At 50.9% G+C, this 15516-nt stretch overlaps 1 protein-coding gene across 5 annotated transcripts in view; it reads left to right on the top strand.

The window, feature by feature from the left end:
* Window positions 1-11253: 11253 nt before the first annotated feature.
* Window positions 11254-15516, top strand: part of KMT5B (lysine methyltransferase 5B) — a 53517-nt gene continuing 49254 nt past the window's right edge. For 2 of the 5 annotated variants that reach the window (XM_020286461.2, XM_076001689.1), the window contains exon 1: window positions 11626-11816. The gene's annotated coding sequence lies outside the window, so the exon portion shown is untranslated. Of the gene's footprint in view, window positions 11475-11625; window positions 11817-15516 lie in introns of those variants that run through there. The other 3 variants (XM_012757616.3, XM_012757614.3, XM_012757621.3) reach the window with 3 other exon arrangements.

Here is a 15516-nt window from a genome sequence, read left to right as displayed (position 1 = left end):
CAGAACTCTTTTCATCTTGCAAAATTGAAACTCTGTCCCCATTCCCCTAGCCCCTGGCAACCACCATTCTACTTTCTGTTTCTATGAATTTGACTGCTCCAAGTACCAAATAACACAAGCGTAGTCACACAGTGCTTGTGCTTTTATGACTGGCTTAGTTTCATTCAGCCTAATGTTTTCAAGGTTCATCCATGTTGTAGCATGTGTCAGAATTTCCTTCATTTTTAGGGCTGAGTACTATTCCATCGCATGGGTATATCACATTTTGCTTATCCATTCATCTGTTGATGGGCACTTGGGTTGTCTTTACCTTTTGGCTACTGCAGATAATGCTTCTGCGAGCATGGGTGTGTGGTATTATTATTTTCATTAAATAAGCAGCCATTCGCAGCATGCAGTCATGAACCCATCCTGTCACTTCTGGTGGAGTGCTTTTGCCCTAAGTTATATTTCATCATTGGAAACTCGGTTCCCAGAGGGAATAAAGAGAAAACCCAGGAGTCAGAAGGCACGGCAGGGGCCGGGGATTTCTGTCTCAGCCGGCACCAGCAGCAACTGGTCCCCGTGGAAGAGCCTGGGTTCAAGAGTCAGGCGACTCCAGCTGGGGCAGTAGCTGTGCGTTTCCGCACCTGCACTGAGCGCTTTACCTGCCTGAACCCTGCACGGTCTGTTTTAATGTGGAAACGTAACTCTTATCTTTCTTTTCTTTGCTGCAATTAATTTTTCTCGCTTCTAGGGAGGGTCTAAAGATTAAAATCAGCCGGGCGCGATGGCTCACACCTGTAATCCCAGCACTCTGAGAGGCCGAGGCGGGAGGATTGCTTGAGCTCAGGAGTTCGAGACCAGCCTGAGCAAGAGCGAGACCCCGTCTCTGCTATAAATAGAAAGAAATTAGCCAAACAACTAAAAATAGAAAAAAAAAAAATTAGCCGGGCATGGTGGCACACGCCTATAGTCCCAGCTACTCGGGAGGCTGAGGCAGGAGGATCGCTTGAGCCCAGGAGTTGGAGGTTGCTGTGAGCTAGGCTGATGCCACAGCACTCTAGCCCAGGCCACAGTGAGACTCTATCTCAAAAAATAAATAAATAAACAAAGATTAAACTCTGTTCTTCCTCTCCCTTTTCCCTTCTTGCTACAGACTGAATATTTGGATCAGCCCCTCCCCATTCCCCACTCCCAAATTTCATATGTTGAAGCCCCAAGATTCTGTCTGGGCCTCCAGCGGATTGATGAAGCCTGCCCACGCTGGGAGCGGCCGTCTGCTTTACCCTGTTTACCAACTCCAAGTGCTGATCTCTTCCAGAAACACCCTCACACACACACCCAGAAATAATGTTCGGCCATCTATATGGGCGTCCCGTGGCCCAGTGAAGCTGACACCTAGCCTAAGTTCCTCTTTCCCCACGGTGAGCTAGCTTCTTGAATCTCTAGTGGACCCCTCCGGAGCCCGCTCCTTGGTGGATGCAGGGCCGAGACCCCCAGTCATGCTCCCCACGTAGCCACCCAGAATGCCCTAGAGGAAAATCATCTGGACTTTCGACTCAGGAAATGCCACCCTTTGGGATTTACCAGAGGACAAGCCAATAGCCCAAAGTGTATCTGTGAACTAGGACAATATGACTTAAGGGAAGGGTGATTATGAGACAAAGCAAAACGCTGACTCCACCCGGAGCACATATATCCTGGCCAGAGAAGACCCAGGTCGACTCAGAACTGGCTCGAGGCTTCCAGTCCAGTGCAGGCCAGGCAGCAGCTCCAGTGGCCTGCAGCAGGGAGGCTCACCTGGTGGTAGAAGTTTCCAGCAGGTCTATTGGAAGCAGGAGCAGCTTTTCTTCCTCCCTTTAAATGTCACTCAGCAATAACCGGCACCACCAACGCCCCAATCTTCAGGTTCCTTGTCTGCACTTTGAACCCGGAATCTGCACCAGGAACCTGGGTCATTCCCAGAAGCAATGTCAAGGAAATATTCAAGGAAAAACTATTCTGCAAAATTTGCTTGGCTGCAAGACAAGCCATGGAAAAACTGAAGAAGTTTTCACTGAGCAATAGCTACATTCAATTCAGTTCTTTTCCCCAGATTTTCCCCCTTTTTTCAGTGCATAATTTACATGCAATAATTTGCCCAGAACCTAGATTTTACGGTTGAAGAATGTTCACAACATATGTACCCAGTAACCAGCCCCCAGAAACAGGACATTTCCATCTCACAGAAAGTCTCCTGTCTCCCTACCTGGGCAATCCCACCTTTTGGGAGACAAATGACTCTTCAGATTTCTATCCCCAAACCCCAGATTAGGTTTCTTTTCTGTTCTAGGAATCAAACAATTTTTACTCTACAGTTTTTGACTTGTCTCAACATAATGTTTTAAAATTCATCCATGTTGTTGTTTGTAACAGTAGCTTGTTCCCTTTTATTTCTGAGTAGGATTCCATCACATGGATAGATCACAATTTGTCTATCCATCCTTTTTTTTTTTTTTTTTTGAGACAGAGTCTGGCTCTGTTGCCCAGGTTACAGTGTTGTAGTATCAGCCTAGCTCACAGCAACCTCAAACTCCTGGGCCCAAGCAATCCTTCTGCCTCAGCCTCCCGATTAGCTGGGACTACAGGCACGCGCCACCATGCCCGCCTAATTTTTTCTATTTTTAGTTGTCAAGCTAGTTTCTTTCTATTTTTAGTAGATATGGGATCTCGCTCTTGCTCAGGCTGGTCTCTAACTCCTGACCTCAAGTGATCCTCCTGCCTTAGCCTCCCAGAGTGCTAGGGATTACAGGTGCGAGCCACTGTGCCTGGCCTATCCATTCTTTTGTTGATTGGCATTTGGGTTGTTCCCAGTTTAGGAATATTATAACTAAAGCTGCCACAAATAACTTTGAAGAGAGAGAGAGAGAAGGGGAAGAGATAAAGAGAAAGAGGGGAAAAAAAAGAAAGAAACAGAGAAAGAGAGTGAAGGAGGAAGGAGGATTGGAAGAAAGGGTGGGAGAAGAAGATGGAGGAAGGAACAGAAGCCTATAGAACAAAACAGGAACCGGCAAGTCCATTCTGATGTAAATGTATTAATACATTGCAAGTTTAATGAGGAACAGAATGTTCACATCGCTCCAAGCACCTCTCCACAGAAAACTTGTTACAAAGGGAAAACAAGTGACTTTCCAGAGAGAAGACCAGCAGACATCCCTGAATCAGGTGGCCCAAGTGAACGGCATCCACAATGGATCAAACCGAAGTCCTTTGCCACCTGATAGGGTGCAGTGACAAGAACACAGCCTCCCTTCTGCAATGTTCCGGCCAAAGATCCACGACCTTAACCTAGCCATGAGGAAACAGCAGAAGACCTGAACTGGGGGACAGAGGACAAAATAACAGGTCTGTAACCTTGAAAGTGCCAAGGGGTGACACAAGTCAGGAAAGAATGAGGAACTGACTCAGGGTGAAGAAAACTGAAGAGACGCGGCCACCCAAGGCGACTCGGGATTCTGAACAAGCTCCTGTGCAATAAAGGCCATTATTAAGGATCACTGGAAAAACTTGAATGAGGTTTGAGGGTTAAATGGCAGCAACCTATTGAGGTTGATTTCTTTTTTTCTTTATTTTTATAATTTCTTTCTTTTCTTTTTTCTTTTTTTTCCCTAGGCCCATGTGTGTACTTGTAAGAGGTTGATTTCTTTTTCTTTTGAGACAGACTCACTCTGTTGCCCCGGCTAGAGTGCCGTGGCGTCAGCCTAGCTCACAGCAACCTCAGACTCCTGGGCTCAAGCAATCCTCCTGCCTCAGCCTCCCGAGTAGCTGGGACTACAGGCATGTGCCACCATGCCCGGCTAATTTTTTTCTATATATTTTTAGTTGGCCAATTAATTTATTTCTATTTTTAGTGGAGACAGGGTCTCGCTTTGCTTAGGCTGGTGAGCCACCACACCCAGCCAGGAGGTTGATTTCTTGATCATGATCATGGCACTCTGGTTTGGGAGGAGGCTATTCCCAGATAGAGGAAATGTACCTAAAGTATTTGGGGGTAATGGAGCACCCAGGAAGTAAATTATAGTCACATGGTCCAGGAAAAAATTCTATTGTTTTTGAACTTTTCTGTACATATGAAGTTTTTTTTTTTGTTTTTTTTTTTTTAAATAACGTTAAGCTCTCCCTGAGAGAGCAAATCAGTTTTCAGCCGCTGTTGATCCTGTCTTCCAGATGTGAGTGAAAGAGAGGGCTGGTCAGGGCTCAGTTTTATTTGGGGGGAGGGGAGATAAAAGAGGGTGTATGATAGGAACCCAAAAGAGTAACATCTCAGTGACTCAGGACTTTCCTTGGTGCCTGTCTCATTGGCCCAGGTGGACACACACACACACACACACACACACACAACCCCCAGGGCACCTGTGCGCTTAAAATCTATGCACCTTTGGGGGTGGGGGTGGGGAAGCCCCATCAACTGAGCAAGCTTGAGTCCCTGGTGGGGGGTGGTTAGAGGGCCCCCTTAAGCCTCCTTTTTTGAGTTTTAAATTATATTTAAAATTTTCATTATTTATTTATTTATTTTTAAATCCAAAGACACATCAGGGATCCATACTTTATTTTGTATTACCAACTTAAAGGTGGTTCCCCCCCCCCATTTGTGGTTTCTTTTTTTTAACAAATTACAAAGTGGATGTATTACTTTGTGTATCAAGGCCATATTTCAGGCAGAAAGAAGGGCTAAAGGGCATGACAGCTGAATTTGTCCCTTATTTTTACTAGGAAAGGACAATTCTTCCCATAAGACCCACCCTGCAGCTTTCTGCTTACATTTCATCAGCAAGAATTCAATGACATGGCTAGTCCGAGAGAAACCAGATTACCATGACTGTTGATTTTAAATGAATCACAAATATTCCCCTGGACGTTCCTTCCTGAGATTAGGGTGTCTCCACTGCAGCCTGAGAGTATCTGGGTTCTGCAGGCAGAGAAGGAAAGGAACGAGCGGGAACGGATGTTGGATGGACAAAGTCTGCCTCAGGATCCAAAGTCAAACCTGCAAAAACCCAAGTTCTGTGGGAAAGGCAAAGAAGAGAAAAGATGATGGCGGAACGGCTTTGCAGGCCTAAGCATCTCCTGCTCATGTGAAACAACTCAGAACACGGTGGGCAGCGTCTCTGCAACATCAACTTTAAGCAGCGGAATGGCACAGCATAAGGGGACAAAGTGGTCCTGTCATGGAGAGAGAGATGGGTGTGACATAGCTTCGACAAAACCTACTGAATCAGCTACTCGGGAGGCTGAGGCAGGAGGATTGCTTGAGCCCAGGAGTTTGAGGCTGCTGTGAGCTAGGCTGACGCCACGGCACTCTAGCCTGGGCAACAGAGTGAGACTCTGTCTCAAAAAAAAAAAAAAAACCAAACAAACAAAAACCTACTGAATTACTACAGGATCTCAATAGGTGGCCCAGTTACAGTTCTGAGAACACTGTGTACACTATCTTTAAGACTTTGCATTCACATCTCTACATAAACATGTTGGACACAGCAATCGGTGAGGAATAGGTAAGTGCAGGGGTAAGGAAAATTTTCCTAACGCCAAGCAGTTAACACAACACCAAACTTCGGCTGAGCGTGCCCCTTCCCTTCAGCTGTTCCTCATTCCTCGTTCCTCACCTTAATATCCTGCTATCTGCTCTCTCCCGAGAAGCATAATACACCAGGTCAGGGGAAGAGCTGATGGGGCCCTCTTGTGTAAAAAACCAGGAGGAGATGCCATGCGATCACTCTGCCCCGCCATTTCTAGACACATCGAGGTGTTTCACTGCTCCCGGACGGAGGAGCCTCACGGAATTGCAGGGTAGCGACAAACACCGGTGCGAGTTAAGCCGGGCCCTGGGCTGATGCATTCTCCCGGAGCCCCTGTAGGGAGACGGCTGTGAGCCCCAAACCGGGCTGCGGCGTGGCCCCCGCCCGGCGCCCCCGTGGATCCTCTCCTTCCTCCACCCCCAAAGCCTGAGCACCCGAGAGGTGGACACGAAAGAAACAGCACTAATTCCCCCTTCTGGGTCCCGAGGAAAAATGATGAAGTGCAGGGGCGAGGGACAGGGCAAGGGACAGGGCAGCGCAAGCGACACACTCGGTGCCTCCACCATCTCCTAGTCACCCGGGCTCCAAAAATTTTTTTATTTTTAATCATTATGTGTACATGATAGCTGTATATATGTGATATACATGATAGCTGTATATATGTGATGTTTTGATACGTGTACATCAATCACATCAGGGCAACTGGGGTATTATCGCCTCAAGCATTTATCACTTCTTTGTGTTGGGAACATTCCACTCCCACTCTCTTTAAAATATACCATAACTTATACGGGGAAACGTTCAGGACCTTGGTCTGGGCAAGGACGTCTTGAGTAAGACCCCCAAAGCACAGGAGCTAGAGCAAAATTGGACAGATGGGATCACAGCAAGCTAGGAAGCTTCTGCACAGCGAAGGAAATCGTCAACAAAGGGAAGAGACAACCCACAAAAGAGGAGAAAATATTCGCAAACTACTCATCTGACAAGGGATTAATAACTACAATATATGAGATGCTCCAACAACTCAACAGGAAAAAAAAAAAGCAAACAATCCAATTAGGAAATGGGCAAAAGATCTGAACAGACATTTCTCAAAAGAAGACCTACAAATGGCCAACAGGTATACGAAAATATGCTCAATATCATTAGTCACTAGAGAAATGTGAATCAAAACTATAATGAGATATCTCACCCTATTTAAAAGGGCTTTTATAAAAAGGCAATAACAAATGCTGGTGTGAATGTTGAGAAAGGGGAACCCTCATACACTGTTAATGGGAATGTAAATTAATACAACCACTATGGTGGTTCCTCAAAAAACTAAAAATAGAACTACCATATGACCCAGCAATCCCAGTGCTAGGCATATATCCAAAAGAAAGGAAATCAGTATATTGGAAAGATATCTGCACTCCCATGTTATTGCACTATTCAGAATAGCCAAGATTTGGAATCAACTTGTGTCCATCAATGGATGAATTGTAAAGAAACTGTGGTACGTATACACAATGGAATATTATACAGCCATAAAAAAGAATGAAATCCTGCCATTTGCAACAACATGGATGAAACTGGAGAATATTATGTTAAATGAAATAAGCCAAGCTCAGAAAGATATATCTCACATGTTCTCATGCGTATGTGGTAGGTAAATATTAAAAAAATCAATCTCGTAGAAACAGAGTAGAATGATGGTTACCAGGGGCTGGGAATGGTAGTGGTGGGGAGATAAAGTAGGGATGGTGAATGGGTGCAAAAATATAGTTAGCTAGAATGAACAATATTTAATAGCACAATAAAGTGACTATCGTCGACGATAACTTACACCTCCTTTTATCCTTGTAGCAATCCTGGAAGGTTAGCCCTATCCTCCCTCTCCTCCTCCTTCCCTCCCATCCTTCGACAAAAGCAGGTGGAGCCTCTTCACAGCTGCCCCAGGGGCTGTTCCAGAGGGCCACAGAACAGACAGAGCCCCCTGCCCTCCAGAAGGGTACAGCCCACAAGGGAGAGACTGGGACAGACACAATGAATAAGTAAATAGGATGTCAGACTGTGGCATGTGTTAAGGATAACAAACAAACAAACAAACAAAAAAGCCGAAAGCCCTAAGAGAGAATGAAAACTAAGCATTGCGTCTGAGCAATGGAAGAATGTTTGTCTGAGAAGGGGCAGTGTGCCGGAGGAGGGGGTTTTGCTTTTGTTGGTGTGTGTACCCAATCTCAGCTGCGTTGTATTTTTGCAATGCCTGTTAAACAGTGCAGTGGCGGTGTCTGAAGTTCAAAGAAGTCCAGGCTGGGGATAGAAATTTGAGCACCCTAAGTATATAAACAATTTTAAAGCTGTGGATGAGCTTACTTCGGTAGGTCCAAGGACTGGCACCTTTTTACAGTTGAGGGCTTGGCAAGCGGATAGACTACATCGTTTGTCCCAAATCACATGCCTGGCAAGCTGCAGAGCTGCGATTCAAACCCAGATCAGACTCATGCCAACCCCTGTTAGCAGCTGCTGTAAAGTCCTGCTGCTGTTGACTGGGGGACTTCGGGCATGTCACCTGACCTTTCGGAGGCTGTTTATTAAACATCTCTATTGAAGGAAGGCAGCAGTGGGGGAGCAGATGGAAGCCAAGAACGGTATAGGGTGCTCAGGCCAGTGGTGCTCAGGCAGAGGGCCAAAAAGCCAGCCAGCCCAGAGGGGTCACTGGGATGGGCTGGGTATGCGTCCCCTTGATCCACTGGTTTTAGAGACCTGCTCCCATCAGAGCGGTCCTACCTTCCGGGCAGGAGTGTGCAGAACCTGAAAGCCAACGTATCACTTTACAAGAAGCAACCTGCCGCCAACCTGGAATGCTGGGGTCAGTGTGACCTGTGGGCCCTCCCAGTAAGCACAAGCAAGCAAACCCCTGCCAGACAGTCGCTGAGGGAACCTGGCACTGGAAGAAGGGGAACTGAAGAGCAAAGCAGGGTCGGTGGCACCAGGCTGGGTCCCTGGAGTGCCCCTGGACACACCAGGCCTGGCCCTGCTGGTGAGACCAGAAAAGACTCTGTGGTCTCAGTCAGTGTCCAGCAAGGGTGCTGTACCAGGCCAGCCCCGGCCGGGCTGACGCTGCTGGCCAGCCTCGCGGTACTCCAGGGCTGGTCGGGCCCCCTCCGCTGACTCAGTGTTTCTTTACAGTTGCTAATCCCTCTCCCCCGGCCAGGCTGGTGGGGCCCCTGGCCTCTGTGGCTCCACTCTTCCACTTCAGGGCATCCTGAAGCCTCACGGTGCCAACGTCAATGGCTCCTGTCACATGGGGACTAGGCAGGTGCCTGGCCACCGACTTCCTGTCCCCTCCCCCTCCCCTGCCAGCTGGCAGGAGGAGGCCTCCAACTGGCCTCTCTCCCTTGGGGAAGTCTCCGCAGGCAGGGCCTCTTGCTGGGGCAGGAGCGGCAGCCAGCCCTGCAGGGGCTGGGGGAGGGACGGAGGCAGAACCAGGGAGCCTGAGAGGAGGCTGCCTTTGGGTTTGCTCATCTTTATCCCTGCCAGGCCATGGGCTCAGCCCACCCCCTTGCAAGGCAATGCCAGAACATGTGGCCTGGCACTGGACAGTAAATAAACTGAGGTGCCAGCATCTTGGGAGTAGGGGGCTTTACAGAAGTGGGGCTTTGGGTCTCAGTCTGGGGGGGTCTGTGGGGAGAATGGCTGTGCTGAATGGATTCTGGAAAGCTCGGAGTGGGAAAGACTCTGACATTTGGGGTTGTGAAGGGCTAATCAGGTATAGCTGGATTTGGGGCCTGAATACCAAGACCCTGGAAGGTTGGAAGGGTGACTTAGGGCCATGGCTGCCCCCTGGGGGGAGATGGTGCTTCCCTCCTGTGCTCACATCAGCCAGCACTCAGCACTGGGGGCGGCTAAGGTAGTCTCGGCGTTTCTGGGATGCAAGTGGAGTATTTGGAGCCAACCGCCATGAAAATTTTTTGGCAAGATTAGTGATAAACCAGAAACTAATGAGTACCAAGCAGCCATTTGTTAGTTGTGTCTGCAAAGAGGAATGTGGCAGGGTGGCTTCTCATGCCAGGGAGCATGCTGCTTTTAGAGTGAAAGGGCAGGAAGCACAGAGCAATGTGGTCTGCGTTACCCAGGGTGGCCAGGCTGCGCCCCCTGCCCACACCAGCCTACAGGGGGGGAAGACAGATGGACAGTGAGGGCGGTGAGAGGAGCTCTGCTTTCCAGATCTAGACCTCCCTCTGCCTCTGTCAGCCATATATGCCCTCAGCAAGCCACTGTGCCTCAGTTTCCCGTCTGCGGAAGGGGGTCACAAACATCACGCCTGCCACTCAAGGTCAAGAGGGAGAGGAAATGAAGTAAGCATTCTGTGCTGGTGTTAGTTGGACTTCAGGACAGTCCCTGCGGTGGTCGTCCACACCCTCCCTTAAATCACCCTCTGTGGAGGCCCCACTCTGTGCCAGGTCCCGGCGATGCAGGGGACACAGCCGAGCCAGGCAGGCTGGGACTCTGCCCGGAAGTCGTCTGTCGGTCCTGCCTGCCCCCAGCACCCCAGGGCCTGGAGCTTGCTGGCCCCACCGTCCCTACGCGTCCTAACATACCCAATTCACCCTCCAGGTCTCTACTTCCAGGTCTCTCTGCTTCCTCTGGCATGCCTTCAGGCACCGCGTGGCACGTCTAAGCGCCTGCGGCAACCTCAACCTCTCCTTGGCGTCCTTAGCACACTACTTATGTACTTGCAGTCCGCATTTTTCACCAGAGTGCTGGATAAGGGTCTGGCTCAAGCCCTGACTAGCTGTCACAGAGGTTCCCTAAGTCTCTCTGTGCCTCAGTTTCCCTACGTGTAAACCGGGAGCCACGACGGGGCCCCCTGTGGGGGGTGCTTGGGGAGTGAGAGCGCGTCAGGGCCGAGCCAGCGCCTGCTAAGGGCCGGATACGAGCTACTCTCCTCAGCGGCGTGCAGTCCTCTCCGCAGGCTGCAACCTCCCGCCCCGCGCCCCCCTGCCCGAGCGCCCCGCGGACGCACGTCGGGGCCGAGGCCCAGCCAGAGGGAAGAGGCGCCGTGGCGCGCCGGGGAAGCCTGGCCCGCGGTCGGCGCCGAGGAACGGCCGGCGGCGCACGCTCGCCCCCGCCTCCCTCGCCCTGCGTGCGGCGGCCCGGGCTGCCCACACGGGCTCGGGTGTATCTGCTCCCAGCGACACCCTTTCCACAACAAAGAGCCTCCCTTCCTGGGGCCGCCTCCCCCGGCGCGACCGGGAGGCGCGCTGGGCGAGGCGCATCCCCGTCGCCCCGGCGGCCCCCCGGGCTCGGGAGCTGTCCCTGGTAGGGGCTACGGTGCGAGGGCCCGAGGCCGGGGGCCGCCCGCCGGGGCCCCGCTGGGACGCGAACGCCACCGCGGCCCGGGAGCTAGGTGGCGCCCGCGAGGCGCGCGGCGACGCCGCCTCCAGCCGCGATTTAAAGGGCAGCGAGGCGGAGGGATTCCTGACCGCCGACTGGACCGGCCGCGGATCCCTCCGCCGCGAGGTGAAGCGACGGCAACGACTCTGCTCCTCTCCAAAATCGCTTTGTCCCTCCGCCGTCGGGAGCACCCGGTGGGGGAACTTATTTCCCTCTCGCGTTTCTTCTCCTCCCCCCAAAGAATCCCGTCGAAGCTACCGAGGCGGCCGGCGCCAGGCGGGGGGCGCGCGCACGCCCCGGGCGGCCGCGAACGTGGTGTCCCTCCGCCGTCGGGTGTCCGCGGGACTCCTTTTCGTATCCTTCCACCGATCCCGGGCGGTGTCCAGGTGGCTCACCGGGGGCGGCGGCGGGTCTGCGGTGCGGCCGGCGAGGCTCCCGGGCTATGAGGTGAGGACGCCCGGGACCGAGGCGGCACCGCGCGGCGCGAGCACCCGGGACGTAGAGCTCTGAATCCGCGGACGCTTTTCGGACCTCGCGGCCGTGTGTGAGGCGAAGGTGAGGCCCAGGGGCGGCGGGACGGGGGCGCCCGAGCGCGGCGGGCCGGGGCTGGGGGCGCGGGCGCGGGGGGCGCCGGCGGCCGCAGCGACCGCCGGGTGGGGGTGGGGGCCGCGGCCGCAGCTGGGACTTATTTTTGCCGACAGCGGATGGAGCGGGCGGTGCTGCGGCCCCCACCGCCATCTTGGATTTTACTCTCCATTTTTCTCTGGAATTATTTTTTGGTGATTAATTTTGTTGGGGGCCGGAACAGTGTGGCGCGGCGGCGCGGGCCCCCCCATCGCAGCGGCCGGGCAGCGGGGCCCCGGGCGCGCCCCGAGAAGGAGCCGGGCCGCGCCGGCGGTGAGTCGGGGGAGGGGCGGGCGCTGGGAGTGCGGGGGGCGGCTTCGGGCCCCGGGGGCGTGCGGGGCCGCGGCCGGGCCGGAGCGGGGCCGCCGGGGCCGGGGCAGGCGGAGGCCGGGGCGGCGGGGCCGGGCGGCCGGCGCGGGGGCGGGGCCGGGGCCGGGCCGGGCTGGGCCGCGGTGCGGGGCCGGTGCGGGCCGGGCCTGCAGTGGTGACCGCGGCCGGAAGGGAGCGGTAGCGGCCGCCGGGCAGTGTCGGGGCCGGGCCCGCGGCCGCACGAGGGGAGCAGCCCCGCCGCTCGCGATTGGGGGACTCTGTTTTCCCTCTTCTCCAATGGGCAGCCGTGAACCGTCTCGCCCAATCTGCTCCCTCTGCCGCGCTGAACTTTCTGCTTTTGTTTTGGCTTGAGCCTCCCTTCAAGGGTCCCCCCCGAGCTGTCCTGCAGCCCGCTCGCCCTGGACGCCGCCCGGCTGCGGCCGCGTCGCCTTCCCTCTCCTTTGTGCTTGTCTGCTCGCCCTTCGTCCGGCAGCGGCTGTTGGCCTGCCACACGTGCACAGGCGGTGCGAAGCAGTGTCGCCCCCACCTCTAAGACGGGCAGAGAACATGTTTTCAAAATGACAGCTCGACCCAACTTGCTGGGATGAGGGAGAAACAAATTGGGCGCTGAGAAATCCGCTGTCTCTGTTTAATAGGTTCGTTTGACCCGGTTCTGGAGCTGTAACCTCAGATCTCTTGAGGGTTGAAACTTCAGAAATAACGGGGGAGGTCAAAATGTGTTCTTTAAAGTTATTTTTAAGAATTTGCCAAATGAAATTCGCTGGGGAGGGGGGAACGTTTTCTCTAGAACTGCGGGCAGGTGAGTTAATTTGATTGTGATTTTTTTTCACCTGGACCTTTTTAGATTTAAATGAGTTTGAAGTAAAGTAAAGCGGGGCCTTTTAGGTCTGAACTCTGTGTAGGATAGTCAGAGAAGCAACTGAAACTTTTTTCCTTTAGTTTTTAATATTGAGAACACGCCTGTAGTTTTTGACAGTTAACAGTAAAAAGTACTTTGAAAGAGGAGGAGAAAATCATTTTTGCCTGAAATAGTCTCAGATAATTTGTGCGTGTTGAAATACATAAAATGTCACTTGCTGTAGATACAAGTTCATTGTGTATTGGAAGGTTTGGCAACTTGAATCACAGGTGTGGCCCTGTCCCTGTTGGAGCTCCCTATATTCCAAGGTTGAAGTCCACAAATGCGTTAATCCTGGCAAGTGTGGGAACTGCAGCCCACTTTTCAGTTTTTAATCTCTAAACATTCTACTCCCTTTCTCAAACTAGCTGCACTGGCTTCCCCATGACCGGTGCCTTTTGGCCATGTCTTGCCGGGCATTCCTGCACCCCTCTCCTCCTCTCAGTACATGCTCATGCTTCAGGGAGGCCCAGTGAGAATGTTGCCTCATGGTGAAACCTGCCTTAGACACACAGGTTTAGGGGCTGGCCTGCTCAGGAGATTACATACCTCCTCTGTGTTCCCTGAGCAGTTACTGCTTTGTATTATGCTGGGTGGTTTTCTTGCCCATCCCCTCTGCTTTCTTGTGAGTTTGAGTCTAGTTATTGTCTGTGCTGCCCAGGGGCAGGTACAGAGCCAGAGGAGGCTCGCTCAGTAGCACTTGATGAGAGTGTTTATCTCCAAATTGTCAAACTTAATGGTTTGTATTTACTGTTTCAAAATATGTCCATTCTAATGTTACTTAATGTTACATCATTATTTTTTTAAAAAACTGAATTTGAGACTGAAAAGAACATTATAACTAACTCTTTCAAAATCATTTCCAAGTGCTCTGTTGCCTATATTTTCATCTGCCTTTTAATACACATGGAACTGCTCCTGCTCTGAACTCTCCATACTTGTAGCAGATACCAGGGGGCAGTCCTGAGGAAGTGGGAGGTGGGTGGGGGATAGCAGAACATGGGTGGGGGGGAGAGGGAGGTTTGCTCCAGGGAAGTGTCCTGGTGTTTGCATATCTTTGAGCAGGGGGTTTTGTGGGTCAGGGATGTTGGTTTGTAACTTTTCCCTTGGGTCATAAAAGTTTGGGATTGAATCTGATTTTTCTTTACCTGAGTTTCAATTTGTGGGTTTATAGGGCACGAGTATGTGGCTGGGTTGTGTGACAAAGAGATTTGTGTGTGTGCCATCTGAGCAGCTCCCTATCCACAGAATGCCCTTCCCATGGGTTACAGAGCACATCCTTTTAGAAAAATCACTGATTCCATTATTTCGTGTTTCTATGTTCCATATATGAGCTTTACTTCTCTATAGCAGGAGTTCCAGGACTCTGTCGGCTCTAGAACACTCTAATGTAAGAGTCTTCACAGGGACAGTGTGTCTTCCCTTCACTGTGTCATGCTGTGGACTATGTGGTATTAATATGTATATATTAAGTACATGCAGGAAGAGAGCCATTATATTTGCATGGGGTTGATTTGGGGATAGCTGGTAATTGAATGAGATAAACTCAAACACCAGGCAACCTTCTAGGGCTGTATATAAGATTATGACTGTTACATACATATAATTTTGGGAATAGTTGAAGGACCTTTGGAGTAATAATCAATATGTGTGTTCTAGTCTTTGCTCTGTCACTATTTGCATAAGACATTGATAGGGCTACGTCTCAGTTTCTTCATCTGTAAAATGACTAAACATTAGTCTCTAAAGTCATTTCCAATCCTAAATTATACTTCATCTTTTACACTTAACATGCTGTCCTGTTTTCTCATTGCTAAGAATTATGTCATATTTTGGTATCTCTCTAATTGGCCGACTTAGTTCATCTGCATGTTTCATGTAATTTTGCCATCTTTTTTTTTTTTTGAAATGTCATTAAATTGATGAAGTGACTTACATTCATTTGGGTTTTAGAATTGAGAGACTAGCGTGTATCAGTGATTCCTAAAAGCTTGGTTTTTAAAACCTATGGGGCTCCTATATGCCATGTGCATTTCTGCAAAATGTCTTAGTTTCTGTATTATAATAGCACACTAAAGAAAAAAGTAAACAGACCAAGGAAGCATTTGCCAATGACAAGCCTCTTTATTCATGGGTGACACACATGGCTCAAGTTTGGAGTTAACACCAGACTGCAGTTTAAACGTGAGGGTTTTAGACCCAACCTCACTACTTAATAGCACTTTGCTATCAAGAAAGCAATTCATTTCTGAGCTTTAGCCTCCTTATTTGTGGTGATCATCAACCTGCCTTACCTACTTTGTTTTTTTTTTTTGTTTTAGACAGAGTCTCACTGTGTTGCCTGGGCTAGAGTGCTGTGGCGTCAGCCTAGCTCACAGCAACCTCAAACTCCTGGGCTCAGGAGATCCTCCTGCCTCAGCCTCCCGAGTAGCTGGGACTACAGGCTTGTGCCACCATGCCTGGCTAATTTTTTGTATATATATTAGTTGGCCAATTAATTTCTTTCTATTTTTAGTAGACACGGGGTCTTGCTCTTGCTCTTGCTCAGGCTGGTTTCAAACTCCTAATCTGGAGCAATCCACCTGCCTCGGCCTCCCAGAGTGCTAGGATTACAGGCGTGAGCCACCAGGCCCAGCCGTGCCTCACCTACTTTGTAGGGTTGCTGATCTAGTGAGTCCTGAGTCATACAAGTTAGGGTGAACCAACATAACATATAACACAGGTGTCAGGGCACCTGCATTTTAA

This window comes from Microcebus murinus, chromosome 4 (genome assembly GCF_040939455.1).
Source record: "Microcebus murinus isolate Inina chromosome 4, M.murinus_Inina_mat1.0, whole genome shotgun sequence".
Lineage (NCBI taxonomy): Eukaryota > Metazoa > Chordata > Mammalia > Primates > Cheirogaleidae > Microcebus > Microcebus murinus.
The sequence above is the reverse complement of the archived record's forward strand: the minus strand, read 5'-3'. Positions and strand labels throughout refer to the sequence as shown.